The sequence below is a fragment of the Bos indicus genome, chromosome 6 (assembly GCF_029378745.1).
Source record: "Bos indicus isolate NIAB-ARS_2022 breed Sahiwal x Tharparkar chromosome 6, NIAB-ARS_B.indTharparkar_mat_pri_1.0, whole genome shotgun sequence".
NCBI lineage: Eukaryota > Metazoa > Chordata > Mammalia > Artiodactyla > Bovidae > Bos > Bos indicus.
Genome location: NC_091765.1, coordinates 77,635,512 through 77,655,804, shown reverse-complemented (window position 1 = coordinate 77,655,804; position 20,293 = coordinate 77,635,512). Strand labels below are relative to the sequence as shown.

General features: G+C 33.6%; 1 protein-coding gene across 21 annotated transcripts in view; it reads right to left on the bottom strand.

The window, feature by feature from the left end:
- Positions 1-20,293, bottom strand: part of ADGRL3 (adhesion G protein-coupled receptor L3) — a 943,166-nt gene that overhangs the window by 706,854 nt on the left and 216,019 nt on the right. For all 21 annotated transcript variants that reach the window (XM_070791494.1, XM_070791493.1, XM_070791500.1 and 18 more), the window contains one exon: positions 18,913-18,982. The gene's annotated coding sequence lies outside the window, so the exon portion shown is untranslated. The remainder of the gene's footprint in view (positions 1-18,912; positions 18,983-20,293) is intronic.

Below are 20,293 nucleotides of genomic sequence, written 5' to 3'. Positions count from 1 at the left end.
ATTTTGTAATAATTAGTGAATGATGATGTAATGATTTGATTAATTTTTAATATAATAATAAATAATAAATGCTGTAAACTGCATTATTGTTATTGCTATGTATTATTTTATAGTTTTAATATAATTTTATTATATTGGAAACTAATTATGAAATATCAAATGTTATTCTACTAAATCAAATTTCCATTCCTCGCAATGTCTAGAGTGACAATCTCTTCTTTACTAGGTAATGAGTTACTAGAAATTTCATTAAAATATGTTTCCTACTATTTGGGAAAATAATATATACTCAGCGATATCAATTTGAATGTGAAAAACATCAAAAACACCAAAGCATGACACAAATACGTGCTACCATGTAACTTTAAAAACTAATTTATTATCTGGAAAAAATCTAGATTTAGAATAAATTTTCAGTAACTACATTATACATTAATAAAACAACAAATAAAATTTTCTTCTTAGATGAGTTAAACTTGGATATTACAGAAAATACAGTGTCTGGGAAAGCCAAAGCGTCTTGGTTACTCTTTATTTTTACCTATACTACACAATATGTTGTCAGAGATCAAAGCCTTTCAAATGATAAACTACTCAAAAATTCAGTGCAAGTCATGATGACAATAATTTTCATATATGTCAAAAATCTCTCTTCCAAGATTGATATTAAAAATGTGTTTCAGGTGATCATGTGGAGATTTGGGGAGAATGGCAGCCTGGAAAGAGTCCTCCCCTCTCAGACCTTGCCCACACTGCACCTTTCCCATGTGGCTGTTACTGAGATTAATCTTTTGTAATGAGCCAGAGATCTAGAACTTACAGGGACAGAAGGGAGTGACCCTTGACCCTAAGGAGAAAGTGATTGTCTTTAATTTGTTCACTGGGAATCTTTCATGCCTCACTGGCTGAGTGCAAGACAGACTGGAAAACAGAGAAGAGAACAAGCCCCAAGCCTTTGGAGTGGGAGCACTGATTCCAAGACCCTACACTACTAGAGAACTAATCCTAGGGTGTAAGAAATAGTGAGAACTCACACAAACGAAACCACTTGAATACAAGACCCAGTATCACCCAACTACCAGTAGCACTCTGTGCAGGATGCCTCAGCTGAACAACAAACAAAACAAAAATGCAAACCCCAATCTTCAGCAGACAGGATTATCACCTCACTCACCTTGCCCATCAGAGGAAAAACAAACAAACAAAAACTCAGCACAAACTGTACTCAAAGCTTACACAAACCACTAGACCAACATTAGGAGGGCAGAAACCAAGAGGAAGAAAGAATTCAAATTTCTTCAAGGAAAGAATTCAACTTTCCTTAAAGCCTGGGAAAAGGAGACCTCAAACACAATAAGTTAAAAAAAAAAGTGAAAAGGTAGAGAAATACTATACAAATGAAAGGACGAACTAGAAACACAGAAATTCAAATAAATGAAGAGGAAATAGGCAAACTACCTGAAAAATAATTCAGAATAATGATAGTAAAGGTGATCAAAAACCTTAAAAACAAAATGGAGAAAATGCAAGAATCCATTAACAAAGACCTAGAAGAATTAAAGAATCAACAAACAGAGACAAACAACACAATTATTGAAATTAAAAATACTCTAGAAGGAATTAATAGCAGAATATCTGAAGCAGAACAATCAGTGAGCTGGAAGATAAAATGGTGGTAATAACTTCTGAAGAACAGAATAAAGAAAAGAGAATGAAAAGAACTGAGGATAGTCTCAGAGACCTCTGGGACAATACCAAATTCACCAACATTTGAAGTATAAGGGTCTCAGAAGAAGAAGAGAAAAAGAAAGGGTATAAGAAAATTTTTGAAGAGATTATAATTGACAATTTTTCCAACATGGAAAAGGAGATAGTCAATCAAGTTGAAGAGGCACAAAGTGATCTATACAGGATAAACCCAAGGAGAAACATGCCAAGACACTTACTAATCAAACTAACAAAGACTAAACACAAAGGAAGAATATTAACAGCAGCAAGGGAGAAGCAACAAATAACATACAAGGGAAACCTCATACACTTAACCACATACACTTAAGTTGATCTTTCAGCAGAAACTCTGCAGGCAAGAAGTTAATGGCAGGATATATTTAAAGTACTGAAAGGGAAAAATATACAACCAAGATTACTGTACCCAGCAAGGATTTCACTCAAAATTGATGGAGAAATAAAAAGTTTTTCAGATAAGCAAAAGTTAAGAGAACTCAGTTTTACAACAAATGTTAACAGAACTTGTATAGTTAAGAAATACAAGAGAAAAGACCTACAAAATCAACCCCCCAAAATTAAGAAAACAGAAATACAAACATATATATCATCAGGAAGCAACAGTTAGAACTGGACATGGAACTGGACTGGTTCCAAATAGGAAAAGGAGTATGTTAAGGCTGTATATTGTCACCCTGCTTATTATTATTATTATTATTATTGTCACCCTGTACTTATATGCAGAGTACATCACGAGAAACACTGGGCTGGAGGAAGCACAAGCTGGAATCAAGATTGCCAGCGAAATATCAATAACCTCAGATATGCAGATGATACCACCTTTATGGCAGAAAGTGAAGAACTAAAGAGCCTCTTGATGAAAGTGAAAGAGGACAGTAAAAAAGTTGGCTTAAAGCTCAACATTCAGAAAACTAAGATCTTGGCATCCAGTCCCATCACTTCATGGCAGATAGATGGGGAAACAGTGCAAACAGTGGCTGACTTTATTTTTCTAGGCTCCAAAATAAACTGCAGATGGTGATTGCAGCCATGAAATTAAAAGACGCTTACTCCTTGGAAGGAAAGTTATGACCAACCTAGATAGTATATTCAAAAGCAAAGACATTACTTTGCCAACAAAGTTTTGTCTAGTCAAGGCTATGGTTTTTCCAGTGGTCATGTATGGATTTGAGAGTTGGACTGTGAAGAAAGCTGAGCACTAAAGAATTGATGCTTTTGAACTGTGGTGTTGGAGAAGACTCTTGAGAGTCCCTTGGATTGCAAGGAGATCCAACCAGTCCATCCTAAAGGAGATCAGTCCTGGGTGTTCATTGGAAGGACTGATGTTGAAGCTGAAACTCCAATACTTTGGCCACCTGATGTGAAGAGCTGACTCATTGGAAAGGACCCTGATGCTGGAAAAGATCGAGGGCAGGAGGAGAAGGGGATGACAGAGGATAAGATGGTTGGATGGCTTCATCAACTTGATGGACATGGGTTTGGATGGACTCCGGGAGTTGGTGATGGACAGTGAGGCCTGGTGTGCTGCGGTTCATGGGATCGCAAAGAGTCAGACATGACTGAGTGACTGAACAGAATTACTTTAAATGTAAATGGATTAAATGCTCCAATCAAAAGACACAGACGGCTGAATGTATACAAAAACAGGACCCACATAAATGCTATTTACAAGAAAACCACTTCAGACCCCAAGACACATATAGTCTGAAAGTTAGAGCATGGAAAAATATATTTCATGGAAATGGGAAACAAAAGGAAGCTGGAGTAGCAGTCCTCATATCAGAGAAAATAGACCTTAAATTAAAGAAGATTACAAGAGATAAGGAAGGACACTACATAATAATCAAGGGATCATTCAAGCGGAAAACATAACAATTGTAAATTTCTATGCACCCAACATAGGAGCACCTCAATATATAAGACAAACGCCAACAGACATAAAAGGAGAAATTGACAGTAACACAATAGTAGTAGGAGGCATTAAAACCCCACTCACACCAATGGATAGATCATCAAAACAGAAAATTAATAAGGAAACACAAGTCTTAAATGATGCATTAGATATGATGGATTTCATTGACATCTTCAGGGCATTCCATCCAAATGCAGAATACACCTTCTTCTCAAGTACACATGGAACATTCTCCAGGACAGACCACAACTTGGGTCACAAATCAAATCTCAGTATATTTAAGAAAACTGAAATAGTATCAAGCATCTTCTCCAACCACAATGCTATGAGACTAGATATCAATTACAAGAAAGAAAAAAAAAAAAAAAACCTGTAAGAAACACAAACACATGAAAATTAAACAACATGTTCCTAAATATCCAACAGGTTACTAAAGAAATCAAAAGGGAATTCAAAAAATTTCTAGAAATAAATGACAATAAAAACATGACAACTCAAAACCTATGGGATACAGCAAAGGCAGTTCTAAGACAGAAGTTTATAGCAATACAATCCTACCTCAAGAAACAAGAAAAACATCGAATAGACAACCTAACTTTACACCTAAAACAACTGGAAAAAGAACAATAAAACCCCAAAATTAGTAGAGGGAAAGAAATCATAAAGATCCAAGTGGAAATAAACTGAGAAGAAATGAAAGAAACAACAGTAAAAATTAATAAAACTAAAAGTTGGTTCTTTAAGAAGGTAAACAAAATTGACAAACCTTTAGCCAGACTCATTAAGAAAAAAAGAGAGAAGAATCAAATCAACAAAATTAGAAATGTAAAAGGAGAGGTTACAACAGACAATGCACAAATACAAAGGATTATAAGAGGCTATTATGAACAAGTATATGGCAATATAATAGATAACTTGGAAGAAATGGACAGATTTTAGAAAAGTTCAATCTTCAAAGAATGAACTATGAAGAAACAGAAATTATGAACAACCCAATCACAAGCACTGATATTGAAGCTGTTATCAAAAATCTCCCAGAAAGCAAAAGCTCAGGACCAGATGGCTTCACAGGAGAATTCTATCAAACATTTAGAGAAGAGCTAATGCCTATGCTTCTAAAACTTTGAACAAATTGCAGAGGAAGGAACACTACCAAACTCACTCTATGAGGCCACCATCACCCAAAACCAGGCAAAGATAACACAAAAAAGAAAACTACAGGCCAATATCACTGATGAACATAGATTTAAAAATCTTCAACAAAATTTTAGCAAACAGAATTGAGCAACACATCAAAAAGTTCATATACCATGAATAAGTTGGGTTTATTCCAGGGATGTACGTATTCTTCAATATATGCAAATCAAACAGTGTGATGCACCATATTAAGAAATTGAAAGACAAAAACCATATGATAATCTCAACAGATGCAGAAAAAGCCTCTGACATATTTCAGCACCCATTTATGATTGAAATTCTTCAAAAAATGGGCACAGAAGGAACCTACTTCAACATAGGAAAGGCCATGTATGATAAGCCTATGGCAAACTTTATTCTCAACGGTGAAAAACTGAAAGCACTCTCACTAAGGTCAGGAACAAGACAAGGGTGTCCACTTTTGCCACTGATATTCAACACAGTTCTGGAATTCCTAGCTACAGCAATCAGAGAAGAGAAAGAAATAAAAGGAATCCAGATCAGAAAAGAAGTAAAGCTCTTACTGTTTGCAGATGACATGATATTGTACATAGAAAACCCTAAAGATAGTATCAGAAAATTATTAGGGCTAATCAGTGAATTTGCAAAGTTGCTGCTGCTGCTGCTAAGTCGCTTCAGTCGTGTCCGACTCTGTGCGACCCCATAGACGGCAGCCCACCAGGCTCCCCCGTCCCTGGGATTATCCAGGCAAGAACACTGGAGTGGGTTGCCACTTCCTTCTCCAATGCATGAAAGCGAAAAGTGAAAGTGAAGTCGTTCAGTCGTGTCCGACTCTTAGCGACCTCATGGACTGCATGCAGCCTACCAGGCTCCTCCATTCATGGGATTTTCCAGGCAAGAGTACTGGAGTGGGGTGCCATTGCCTTCTCCGTTGCAAAGTTGCAGGAGTATAAAATCAATACACAGAAATCACTTCTATTTCTATATACTAACAATGAAAAACCAGAAAAAGAAGTTAACAAATCAATCCCATTCACCATTGCAACAAAAAGAATTAAATATCCAGGAATAAACTTACCTAAGAAGACAAAAGAACTGTACACAGAAAATTATAAGACACTGATGAAAGAAATCAAAGATGACATAAACTGATGGAGAGACATTCCGTGTGCCTGGGTAGGAGGAATCAATATTGTGAAAATGACTATACTACCAAATACAATCTACAGATTCAGTGTGATCCCTATCAAATTGCCAATAGCATTTTTCACAGAACTACAGCAAAGAATTTCACAATTCATATGGAAACACAAAAGACCCCGAATAGCCAAAGCAGTCTTGAGAAAGAACAATGGAGCTGGAGGAATCAACCTTCCTGATTTCAGATTATCCTACAAAGCTATGCCATCAAGACAATATGGTACTGGCATAGAAACAGAAATATAAACCAATGGAACAAGACAGAAAGCCCAGAAATAAACCCATGCACCTATGGGTACTTTATTTTTGACAAACGGGACAAGATTATACAATTGGGCAAAGACAGCCTCTTCAATAAATGGTGCTGAGAAAATTGGATAGCTATTCATAAAAGAATGAAATTAGAACACTTCCACTACCATACACAAAGATAAACTCAAAGTGGATTCAAGACCTAAATGTAAGACCAGAAACTATAAAACTCTTAGAGGAAAACATAGGCAGAACAAGATCAAACAAGATGCTTTATGACCCACCTCCTACAGTAAGGGAAATAAAAACAAAAGTAATATATTTACAGGGTGACAATGGAGAAACAGACACTGAGAATTGACTTACAGACATGGGGAGAGGGGAAGAGAGGGTAAGATGTATGGAAAGAGTAACACGGAAACTTATATACCATATGTAAAATAGATAGCCCATGGGAATTTGCTGTATGGCTCAGGAAACTCAAACAGGGGCTCTACATCAACCTAGAGAGGTGGGATGGGCAGGGAGATGGGAGGGAGGTTCAAAAGGGAGGGCGTATTTGTATACCTATGATTGATTGATGTTGAGGTTTGACAGAAAACAACAAAATTATGTAAAGCAGTTATCCTTCAATAAAATTAAATAAAATTTTTAAATGGCAAAAAAAGAAATGTGTTTTAATATAACTTGATATATATACGTTCTTTAAAAAGTTTCTGAGTACCCAATTTTTGTTGATCTATGACATTATGAAAGATAGCAATACATAAATAAAACTTAAGACGTTATCATCATTAATGGCAGAAATGGACCAGAACTTTGAGTTTACATTCTAAATATATTAAAGACAAATACACATAATCATAACAAAATCTAATATTATTTCATTAATTTAAACTATGCTAGATGTTTATTTTCTGCTGTAATTAAAGTTAAAAGAATTTTATCAGTGGGCATCATGTATGTACAGGAAATGTATCAAGCATTTGAGTAAAAACACACATAATAGCACTTCAGAAACACATCCTTTCCCCTTTAGGTAACAAAAGCTATAGTAAGTGCAATTTGGAAATGATCTCAGTTCAGATGTTGTCTTCAATTTATGATGAATACAGTTTGTTGGACATTCCATTAGCTCATTCCTTGTTGATCTGTTAGCATTAGCCCAGGGACGGGGGAGTCTGGTGGGCTGCTGTCTATGGGGTCGCACAGAGTTGGACACGACTGAAGCGACTTAGCAGCAGCAGCAGCAAGGTGGGATAATCTTAAAGATGGGACTAAAAACAGTGCTACCCTTTCTAAGCATTTCCTTTGTCTCTCAGCTGGCAAAGAATCCTCTGGTAATGTGGTAATGTGGGAGACCTGGGTTCAATCCCTGGGTTGGGAATATTCCCTGGAGAAGGGAAAGGCTATCCACCACAGTATTCTGGCCTGGAGAATTCCATGAAGTGTATAGCCCATGGGGTCTCAAAGAGTCGGGGAAACTGAGCAACTTTCACTGTGTCTGTCACTCTTTCTAAATGAATGGTTGGGCTATTCCCCTCCGTATCAATGTTTTCCAAATTGTTTTCTATTAAATTTATTCCTTATCATTATATGGAAGTGAAGTGAAGTAAAGTCGCTCAGTCGTGTCCAACTCTTTGCGACCCCATGGACCATAGCCTGCCAGGCTCCTCGGTCCATGGGATTTTCCAGGCAAGAATACTGGAGTGGGTTGCCATTTCCTTCTCCAGGGGATCTTCCCAATCCAGGGATCGAACCCAGGTCTCCCGCATTGTAGGCAGATGCTTTTACCCTCTGAGCCAGTGGGGAAGTCCATTATATGGAAGTTCATGCCAATTAAAATATATTCAGCTATGTCATCATTAGCTGCTAATGGGAGGGAATTACTGCTACAATATTTATTGATAGAGGTATAATGATAAGAAGCATTTGTTTTCTTTGGATATTTACATATTCCCAGAATAAATATCAAACTTTCCTTTTCAACTACTTATTACTAGATTATCCATAAAATAACAATCCAAAATAGTACTAATTCAGTGTATTTAATCAAGGATGAAATTAAATTGAAATGAAAAAGAACTCTATTAAGAACTTCATTTGTGGAATAATTAATAACATCAAAGATTTCTTCACTCATGGCTGAGAACACTGAGACAATATAACAAAAACTGTTTGTCTACAAAATTCAGTTTCTTCATTCAAATTGACAATGGAGAGTTTACATGATTATATATGCATTACCACCACGTTTTATAAAAATCTAGCCATTCACAATTTTTGGCAACAAAGCCAGCAAACAACTGCTTGCTTCCATTACACTTGTAACAGGCAATTTGAGAAGCTACTCCCCAGGAATTAAATTTTGTAGATAAACATTTTATCTAATTGCATTATTGTTCTCAGAACATTGAAGGCAACACTAAGCCAAACCAAGAAATTCAATTTCTTTATTCTTTTTTCTTAAAGAATTAAATTCTCCTCCACTAACACATTTTAGGACTCAAGAACAAAATGTATATAATGTACGTGAGATGAATTGGAAAGATATGAAAGAAATTTTTATTTATGTGTAAAATTTATAATGTTTTAAAGAAGAAAAACTGTAGTCCCCCTCAACTAAGTATGTTCTAAAGGTATATATGTCGAAGGTTTATATAAAAATACAGGGGAGGAAGTTAAGCACTTGGAATTCATCAATGCTAAAAACACTAGTGTTTCCGATCAGCTTACAGAAGACAATAGCTATCAGTTCTAGCCCTCTAGTTAATGTTTCTTATCTGATGGTTATATCCCACCTTTAATGCAACTCGAACACTTTCAAGAGATGTTGTTCTTAAAAAAAAAAAAAGCATGACAATATAGCTATATAGTTCTCTACTTAATATATAATCATATCAAAAGGATCTCTTATTATTCTTAAATTTCCTCAGGTATCTTTACCTAATACTCCATCACTGAGGAAACCTACAGTCCCTCAAATAGAATATTCACTATTTTCTAATGAATACAGTATTTTATAAAGAATATCTGTTCTTTTAGAATGTCCATTCTCTGTTCTCAGAAAGTAAAATCCTTCCCATATGCTAGCAATTTGCAAAGCTTTCCTAAGGCCTTTTATTCAGAATTAATTATGTCCTTTTTCTCATGTTTCTATTATAGTATTTAGGACATTATAATGTAGCTAGTTTTACATGATCCTTTATCCCCTGCTAGAGTTGTGATTTTCTCTGTGTCAGGACAAGGACAGCACAATCCCTATAGACCACACCAGAGGTCTTAAGTATCCCAGATATTAACATAATACCCACTAAATAATTTTTTAAAAACAAATTTAATATTTTAACCTTTATTCCTCTTCAAGATTCACAATGACATTCTTCAGCATTTGAAATATTTTACTTAATGAGGTAGTAGTTACCCAGCATTAAGTAAATGTAACCAAAGATGATGTTTTTAATCAGTCCCCTTTCCTTGTGATTATATAAGTGAAAATTCTGTTTAAAAAAAAAAACCTCATATTTACTCTGAAAAAAATTTGAGAAATCATTATGAAGTCTATGTTTCATAATTAAGGAGAGGTACTAATTCAATAAATTTGTATTGACAGAAATTCTGGGAAAAAATGATTAAATGCTATTTTCAATAAGGCTCTATTGTACTAAAAAAGGAGTTATCAATTTATATTTACTCAAGTAAATACTTAAAACAAATTCTAGAATTTTTAAAATTACTTAACTTTTGAAAAATAGTAAGAAAATTAATGATTTGATAATAGTCAAGGTTCCTAGGTTAGTGGATTTCTTCCAAGTACCAAAACTGTTTTTCAAAGTTATACATATTTTTAAGTTTTTTACAACATACTGTATATATCCTTGCCTTTGACAAAGTATATTAAACACACACAAACTAACTTTTCTTCTCAATGACCCAAGATCACTACAGAATTGCAGCATCCTATTTTTTTTTTTTTTTTTAAGAGCAAGAAGGTCCTTTATGGATAATCTAGCACTACCCTCACTAATTGGACAAAGGAGAATACTATAATCCAGAGAGATTATATGATGTGCCCTGAGTCTCATAGCAAGTTAATGGCAAGACCAAGCCTAGAGGGAACAGAACCTGATTCAGAGGTGTTCCTAATGGGAACCACATTTCTAAACTACGTATAATTCAGAGACTCTTAGGTACATATGGAAACTTTACTCTGAGATATAATAGACTGCTACATTTACAAGATTTTTTATGATGACTTTCAATGGCTATTCATGCCTCATACTTGATAAACAGATTAACATTTAGCTTTTAGTATTTCTAAAGTTTTATATGTGGTTTTTTAAAAATTTTCACTTCTTAAGTCTTGAATGCTAAATGACCAAATTTGTTAAAATATATTGTATTTTTTTTTCAGTGAGGATCTTTTCTATGTAAAAAGTGCTTTAGTTAGAATAAAACTAATTTGCTTAATTAGAATACAAGCTAATATTGTACCTAGTGGATAAACAGTTAAACTGCAGTTCCTATGGTTAATTGTTTGGGGATCAATTACTAAAGGAAACAAGACATATCCTAAAGAAAAGTGAAAAATATTATGGAAGGAAATATCATGAAAGCAGCATTTTCCACTTGGATGATAGAATTTTTTCTATTTAAAATCAGAGATAAAGAAAAGCAGGTCTTGAAGTTAGCATTAAAAAATAACAGGTTAACTTAGCACTTGAATATTAAAATCTTTGCATAGCACCAATTTATATAACAACGTCACATAAGATACAAATAAAACAGCAACAGGAAGAAAATAAACTTGGAAATACAAAACAGAAACAATAAAAAAAAATAATATATACACTTACCATGACACAACACTACAATCCTTAGGTATTTATACTAAAGAAATGAAAATTTATGCACACACACATACATATGAATTTTTACAGGAATTTTAATTTCACCAAAAACTACGAACAACACAAATATCTTCAACAAGGGAACAGATGGATAAATGAACTGTGAGTCATCTATAGATTGGAATACTGCCAACAATAAAGAACATATGAATTGTTGATATACTCAAAAACAAGGATGAATCTCAAAGGCATTATGATGTGTGAAAGAAGTCAGTTTCAAAAGGCTGCTTATTGTATGATTCATTTATATGGTATTCTAAAAAACCTAAAAATGTAGGAATGAAGAACATAATAGTGGTTGCTATAGATTAGAGACACAGGCAGAAAATGACTAAAAATGGGCAGCAAGGAGAAACTTTTAGGTGCTATAACTATTTTGTATCCTACTTATAGTGATAAAAACATAGTTCTATACAAGTCTTAAATCTCAGAATAGAATGTAGAAAACAAAACAAATACTATAAGCATAGATACATAGTCAGATATATAGACAGATATAAAGACAGACAAATAACAGTCACAGTTTCATGGGTGTACACATTTGATAAAATTCCTCCAGTATTTTCAAATTACTTCATAATTTGAAATACATGTACTTAGGAAAACATTTTAAATGTATATACTCAATTTAAAAATTATTTAAAAATCCCTCTCCTGCAAAAAATAAATAAAAATCGTCAGTAGTAAACTATTTTTAGTTTTTCACTATGGCACAAAACAAAAATTCCATTCCTTCCAACTTATAAATATTCATATTATAGAGCAGTCCTCTCTATACTCCACATAATATCTCTAATTCAGGCAGAAATGACCAGTCTTTTTTGAACCACCACAATATTTTCAACGCCATAAATTATGCAGGCAGTGTAGGGGATTGTGTGACTTGAGGCAGGAGAACTATCTGGGAAATATTTGCAATATCCCATGTAAGGGATAAAAAAGATTTAGTGTAAGGTGACAACACTGGGGACTGAGTGACAGTACTGCATTTAAGACTCTGTATTTAAAGGGTAAAACTGACAAGTCTTAGTGACTGGTTGTATTTGATTAGTGAGAGTTGAAGTCTCAGTGGGACAAATCTCAATATTCTATACATTCTATAAATCACATGATTTATATATAATTCTTTTGAATGCACAAATTTTTTAAATTTTGTTTCTCATTTTTTACTTTGGTTTAGGTATTCAGCACTGTTCTGAAATATGAATGTTTCAGGTTTAGGGTGATGAGTGTGTTAAGTAGTAAGTGACATGCATATATAGAAACATAGAAATTGAAATTAGTAACAATAATAAAAGAAAAGATACTTTTAGTTGAAAATGATTTTATGCCTTACATAGATTTTGATTTTAGTACAACATTCCCTAAATGGCAATCTTTAATCAGACATTTAAAATATAACATCTGAAAATGATTAAAGGGAGAAGGTATTTCAATAAATTGACTTTCTGTAAGGAAATTTTAATATACATCAAAAGTTTTAAAGAGAGTCATAAATTAAATCAAATAATTCCACCACTAAAAATCTATTCAAAAAATAATCACTATGTATCAAAGGATTTATACATGTTTATCTGTCATATTTATGATGAATAAAATATAGTATAATGACAGTAAGAAAGTCCTTGCCCATTTATGAGGCTATGAATATGCTTATCTATTTAAATAAATAAATATATATGTGTATATTTATCTATTTAAAAGGATAAATAAGAATTAACACTAAAACATTAACTATGGCTTTCTCTGAATGTGAGGCTATAGATAATTATAAGCTTTCTTTGCAATATTTCTAAATTGTCTATAATAATTATACACTGATTTTATAATACAAAATCTAGTAAACATATTAAATAATTAAATTTTTAAATTCTGATATTATAAAACAAAACTTTGAATATGTTGTGAGAAAAGCAAAAATACTGTTCCAAAGATATCTAGTAATTGGTTATAACTTTTTTAACTTCATAAAGCTCTAGTTATAACCAAGTTATATTTTTGTTTTGGTCAAATAGGTATAATTGCTGTTTTTGTATATACTCCATTTGCTATCCCTGCTTCATTGCCCATTTTGTCGTTTAAATGGTGGCTGACAACTTTTGCCTTGCAAAACTGACTGGCAGCTATCATTCCAATGCCAGACTTATCTTTATGCAAATTTCCAAAGGTCACCATTTATGCATGTAAATTCTGAAGGGTACTAACTATACAGCTGACAGATTCTGACAGCCACTATATCTCCAAGAATGGAATAAGTAAGGATGACTGTCTGAATAATTAATGTGTTTTTACTCTGCCCATGGCCAGTTTATACATCTTACACTTTCTGACTGTGGTTTTGAAATTAAAAAATGTACTTTCAGAGCATACAAAAACATTTTTTTCTTAATTTCTATAAACAAGTGGGTAAATAATTTGAGACAATTAATGAAATGACCTTCAGTTAAAAGTGTTCTATTTTCAGAGATCATTCCTACCTAGATATAAAAATTAACATCTAGCTTTGGAAATAATTTCTGTAAAAAAACAAACTCTATTATTCCTATGAAGATAATTGTTTTTCTATAAGAAACATACAGGGTTCTCTAGAACCCTGCTCCCTAAAGCTCAGTAAATGGTGCCACCATCCATGGAGACATCAGTTTCAAGCTTCTTGAGATTTGTCCCACTGAGATTTCAACTCTCACTAATCAAATATAATCAGTCACTATTACTTGTCAATTTTCTTTAAATACAGAGTCTCAAATGCATTATTACTACTCAATCCCCAGTGTTGTCACCTTAAATCAAATCTTTATTATCTCTTACATGAGATATTGCAAATATTTCCCAGATAATTCTCCTGCCTCAAGTCAGACAATCCCCCACACTGCATGCCTCCAGAATTAATTTTCTAATATTCAAAGTCATGAGCAAGGCCAGTGTAACAATATAAAAGACACATTAAAGTAAAAATTAAAAGAATGCTATAAAGAGGAAATATTTCAAATATATTGACTAATAGGATGAGACAATAAACAGAATTGTGTGTAATGTGGTATTATATGATCTGGAGAAAAAGAAAGCAAGAGAGGAGGGTGGGGTATGCCCCCAGACAGTTTCAATATTAAATAGGTTGTTCAAGGAAGGCTGCCATGAGAAGAGGGTATCTGAAGCCTAGGAAATAAGCCATGGGATATCTTGGGATAAGGCTCCTTGGTAGAGAGGGCTCCTGTGGTCAGTGAATGAAAATGGTGTCAGGGCAGTTGGAGTTTAGATAAGGTTGAAGGTAGAGCAAGAAAGACTGAGTGTTGTAGAGAGAAAACAGTGAGGCAAGAAAAACAGGAGACTGCTGCAATTCTCCAGTCAAGTGGATTGTGATTGGATGAAGGTAGTAGCAAAAGAGGTACTCAGTAGCCCAACAAAAGATGCTGATGGATATGCAATGCAATTGAAAGAAAATTCAAGAGTCACTCTTAGCATCTGTGCCTAAGGAATTGGAAGAATGGAACCATTAACCAAAACTTGTGTGATCATCATGGTTCTGAATTACTTGTATTATTTTGAAAAATGTGATTTGATTCTTTGTGACTGAATTGATACTAAGAAGTCATTTACGGTGGAAAATATACTCCAATAAATCTTTCGTACAAGATTCAAAAAATTATAGTTAATTTTAAAAAAAAACATGAGTGTCCAGAAGTGTTTAAATATACCTAGCTCTACTCTAAATGATATGTGGTAGATGATGTTGTTAACTCCATATTTCTAATAAAGAAACTGAAGCAGAGAGAAGATAAGTAACACCTTGAAGGTCATATATAGAATCCTTCTTCAAAACTTAATCAGCATCTTCTTCAGTCAGCTTCCTCTCGGGTTATTGTTTGTTTTGTTGTATTTCATTACTAAAGAAGAATCTAGAGATTCCCAGGAATGATACTGGCAGGAGGGAATGACTACAAACAGGCACAAGAGAACCTGTGGTGAAGGATATAGTCTACATCTGGATTTTGGTGGTACATTCTAACACAATTTTCTGCATCAAAATATAATTGTACATTAAAAAGAATATGTTTAATATACATAATTATGTATCAATAAATATGAATTTAACAAGCAATCTAGCAAATATCATAAACTGATTGATATTGGAAAAACAGGTTTTGTCCAAAGGCAAAACAAATCTCTCATACTACATAATTTGTTCTACAATTACTTTTTTTTTCTGGTTAAAGCAATGTTTCTCATGTAATTTTCTAAGAATATTTAGTGATAAAGTAACATAATTTTATTTGTTGCCATGTAATTTATCTTGTGTGATTTCAACCATCTTTACCACAGCAGGAAGAACTATGGTTTCTCCAATGATTTCATTCCTTCCCTGCAGGAAATCTCAAATACAACTTCCAAACATTTATCATAAATTTAGTGAAAATTTGTAAATGGCTAGATTGAGCATGACTTCAAACATTGCTGAAAAACCCAGAAAGGGGTGCAGTTGTGTTCCAGATATTATTAAAATCTTGGTATTAATGATGCTGTGTACTGTCACTAACCTATACCTCAAGACAAATACGCTTTTAGGCCAAGTTTAATCACATATAAGAGATTATGTTGTTTTTGATACCCTGAATAAATTTATGGTGATTATCAATGCTTATAATGAATCTGAAAATATATTTTAATAAAAATAGAGAAAATGCCAGCTATACCATTTGTTGTTAATTTATGCATGGGATTAATCAAATAACCTTTATAAGTTTAACTCAAATTTCCCTGATGGCTCTGATGGTAAAGAATCACCTGCAATGCAGGAGACTCCGGTTCTATTTCTGGGTCAGGAAGAGCCACTAGAAAAGGGATAGGCTACCCAGTCCAGTATTCTTGGGCTTCCCTTGTAGCTCACCTGGTAAAGAATTCATTTACAATGTGGGAGACCTGGGTTTGATCCATGGGTTGGGATGATCCCCTAGAGAAGGGAAAGTCTACCCACTCCAATATTCTTGCCTGGAGAATTCCGCAGACTCTATAGCCCATGGAGTCGCAAGGGGTTGGACATGACTGAGTGACTCTCACTTTTACTTTTGTAAAGACTATTGTCTAAATATGAGAATCAGTCTACTTGAAAATAGACAATGATTCTACTTAACACACTTATCAAAACACTTGTAACAGCAGTATACTAAAATACTCTTAAAAATACAACTGCCATCAAAATCCAATGAGATGCCACTTGACATCCATTAGAATGGCTGTAATCAAAATGACAATAAAAACTTTTGGCAAGAATATGATGAAATTAGAACATACATAATTTTGGTGGGAATGTAAAATCCTTCCAATTGCTTTGGAAAGCAATTTGGAAGTTCCTCAAAAGGTGAAACATACAGTTACCATTCCACCCCACCTATCCACCCAAGAGAAAGTAATACATGCTGCTGCTACTGCTGCTAAGTCACTTCAGTCGTGTCCGATTATGTCTATGCAAAAACTCGGACATATATGTTCATAGCATCATTATTGATAATAGCCAGAAAGTGTTAATGAACCCAAGGTCCGTCAACTGATAAATGGATAAACAAAATGTGATTTCATTACTATTATCCATGCATAAAATAATTGTCCTAATTTACACAAGACTTGAAACTTGAAAACATTATGTTAAGTGAAAAGAGCAGATACAAAAATATTGTATGCTTCCCTTTATTTGGTAAATCCATAGAAGCAGAAGATATGTTAATGGCTTCCTGCAGATGAGATGAGAGAAGAATGGGAGTAACTGCTTATGGGTACAATGTTTCTTTTAGGAATGAGAAACTTTTTCTAGATTAGATAGCGGTGACAGGTACACAACTCTGCAAATACACTAAAAATCACAGAATTATACACTTTAAAAGGATGAACCTATGGTATATGTATTATAGGTCAATTAAAAAACCAGGAAGCAAATACTGTCTACTATTTAATACTGTAAAAATTTCAAAACTTTTCCAGAAATTTCATATTTTGGGGGCCAGTAGCAATCATGATATTAAATATTATAAGGTTTTTGCTGTTTCTTATATTTCTTAACGAAAATAGGCATCAGGAGAGATTCTGAAAATTTTTCCTCACAACCTTATGGATACTTAAGCACTCTAGAGACAGCTAAGATGGAAAATTAAGCTTTCGTCTGGTAAACACGATATATTATATGAGCTGCTCCAAATCTACTTTTCCAGACTCATCTCTTAACATAGTACTGCCACATGTGTAATCCCTCAGTCCTTCAATGGCCATCCCTTTCTCCTTTATGCACCCCTTCAAAAGGTATTGTGTTGATCTGGAATGCATGGTCTCCCACATGGCCTCCCTTTCTCTGTATCAGCAACCCCTCTCAGTGAATTTCACAGCATGCATGAAGGTTTTAAGGGCCTCCAGCAAAAGTAAGCTCTCCCATGTCTGTGTCCTTAGCAGTTTGCTACTGATGCTTTTAAAATATATATAATCACTTCTATAGACCTTCATGTCTTTCTCATTAGCCTTAATTTCTCTATAGCAAGCACATCTAAGTTTATCTTGGATTAATTTTTTAAAAAATGATTCAGACTGTTTTAAAATTTATTTCTTTCACTAAGTGCTGGAAAAACCACTTTACTCAAGTCAATAAAAGAACTTCTGTGAAATTTATATGTCAATGTATAGATAAGCTAGTAGATTAAATCATATCTATTCTGGAAAAGAGGGATAATGTTATTTGCTTGCATTTGTAAAGGAACGGGCAGAAGAGAACAGTGACAAAGAAACTGAAACAAAATATCTATAAGAAACAAAATCAATGGGAAAATTTATATCTACAAAGGTGAGTGCGATACTTTTATAGTCTTAGGTCACTCAATATTCTTCTTAGACTAAAAAGCAAAATACAGAATCTTTGAAGACAGGCTTATAATGATTTATAATACATACCAATTATATCCTCAATTCAAAATTAGATTAATATGATTTTATAAAGAAAATAAAGTTAATATTTCTACTTTCAAGCTGCATGTTTATAATAGTGTACATTTTAGAAATTTCAAAATCACTTTAAGGAGTTTAACTTTAGTAACTTCAAGAAGAAAGGATATTCCAATTTTACCATTGATTATTTTGTCTTCAAATGATTTGCTGCAAAACAAACTACATGTACTGGCCTACTGTCATACACCTTAAAGGCTCTTATGTTCAACTGCATACATATATTTATGATAAATAAAAACATTACTTTTGAAAAGAATGTGCTTTACATTAAATAGTCTGATCTATAAGATCCATACATTTTATTTCCTAATATACATTTTCACCATCATGGATAGGTAATTGAGAGCAAATAGAACGAATTAAGCAAAAGTGACTTTCATGAATTGTCATATACATGTACTAATTTTTTAAAAAAATCTGTATAGTTATCCAATATTACATAGGAGTGTAAGATAGCCATATGCTTTTCAAAAGTAGAACACTGCTGAAATTATTTTTAGCAGCCCATTAGTGTTCAAATATTTAGAGTATAATTCTTCACAACAACAAGTACTTTGTAGTATATTATTTACATATTTGTTCACAAGCAGTCAATTTATTTTCCAAAACTATGTAAAATTGCATTTCAGTAGCCCATCAAACAATATGTTCAACTTTCAGTGAAACACATAAAAGCATATTCTAACTTGAATATAGTAAATATACTTTGAAATTACTAACAATCATGATTGGCAGCAATAATCTAATAATTACCTTAATTTGCGCTTCAGTTGCTAAAACTCCATGTTTTTTTTCCTCCGATTTACTGAACACTTAAACATTTCTGTAAAAAAAAAATTAATTAGATGATGAGAAAAAATATACACTTTATAGTTATAGGTGTAGGACTATTTGAGTAGACATGTATTTCTTATCGTTTGTCAAATGTATTTCTCCAACAAAGGTTAGGGTATAGCAGCTAGTCACAAAGTCATGTCAAGCCCTCCAGGCTTCTCTGTCCAGAGAAGCAGAACCACATATAAAAACAAAATTCAATTCACATGTGATTTATCTTCCTTTACCATCTAATTTACTATAATGTTCAGTGGGAAAAGTGAATGAATTTGATAGGTATGGAGCTTAAATATTTTCCTAATTAAATGAACACACAGGGTTTTAAAATAAATTTTGAGATTTCCAAGAAACTTTCTTACTTCTTGCCATAGGGACTTTTAGCTAAGATCCTGGGATATGTTTAATCACATTTATTACTAGAACTATTGTGAGAAAATACTGGAGGAAGGCCTTAGTATATCTTGCTACTCTATCATACATATACACACAAGCCCCCAAAATATACATGCTCTGTGTATTTATGAATAAATAGATAGTGTTTAGGGGCTTCCCAGGTGGTGCTGGTGGTGGTGGTGCTGCTGCTGCTGCTAAGTCCCTTCAGTCCTGTCCAACTCTGTGTGACCACACAGACGACAGCCCACCAGGCTCCCCCGTCTCTGGGATTCTCCAGGTGGTGCTAGTGGTAAAGAACTCACCTGTCAATGCAGAAGACATAACAGATGAGGGTTTGATCCCTGGGTTGGGAAGAAGGAAGAAGTGCAGGGCAATCTACTCCACTATTCTTGCCTGGAGAATCCCACAGAGAGAGGAGCCTATGGGCTACAGTTCATAGGGTTGCAAAGAGTAGGACATGACTGAATTGACTTAGCACAGCACAGCACACACAGAATGTGATTATAATAATTCAGAGAAATTCAGGCTTTAAGAATATTATGAAGTAATAAACAATAACATTAAAGTTTCCTTAAATGGCAAATTTTAGTCTTTATTTTCTCTAAATTACTATAGTTTCTCCTATTTATCTTATTATTAAAGTACTATCAATGTCAGACATTTTATCAAAAAAGAAATAATATAAACACACACACACATAAATTTTTAAAAGGAATAATGTCCTCCAAGGTTATTTTCTTTCGTATTTCAGTGTTTTCACTGTCATGCAACAAGTTTAATTTCTGAACTTTACAGTGAGTCCATTTAATGCTTTATACAAGCATCACCTATATCAATTATTACAATATTTGGTATTCTTTATGCTGTTAGTATTGTGCTATTAGCAGAGGTTAAGTAATCATGTACA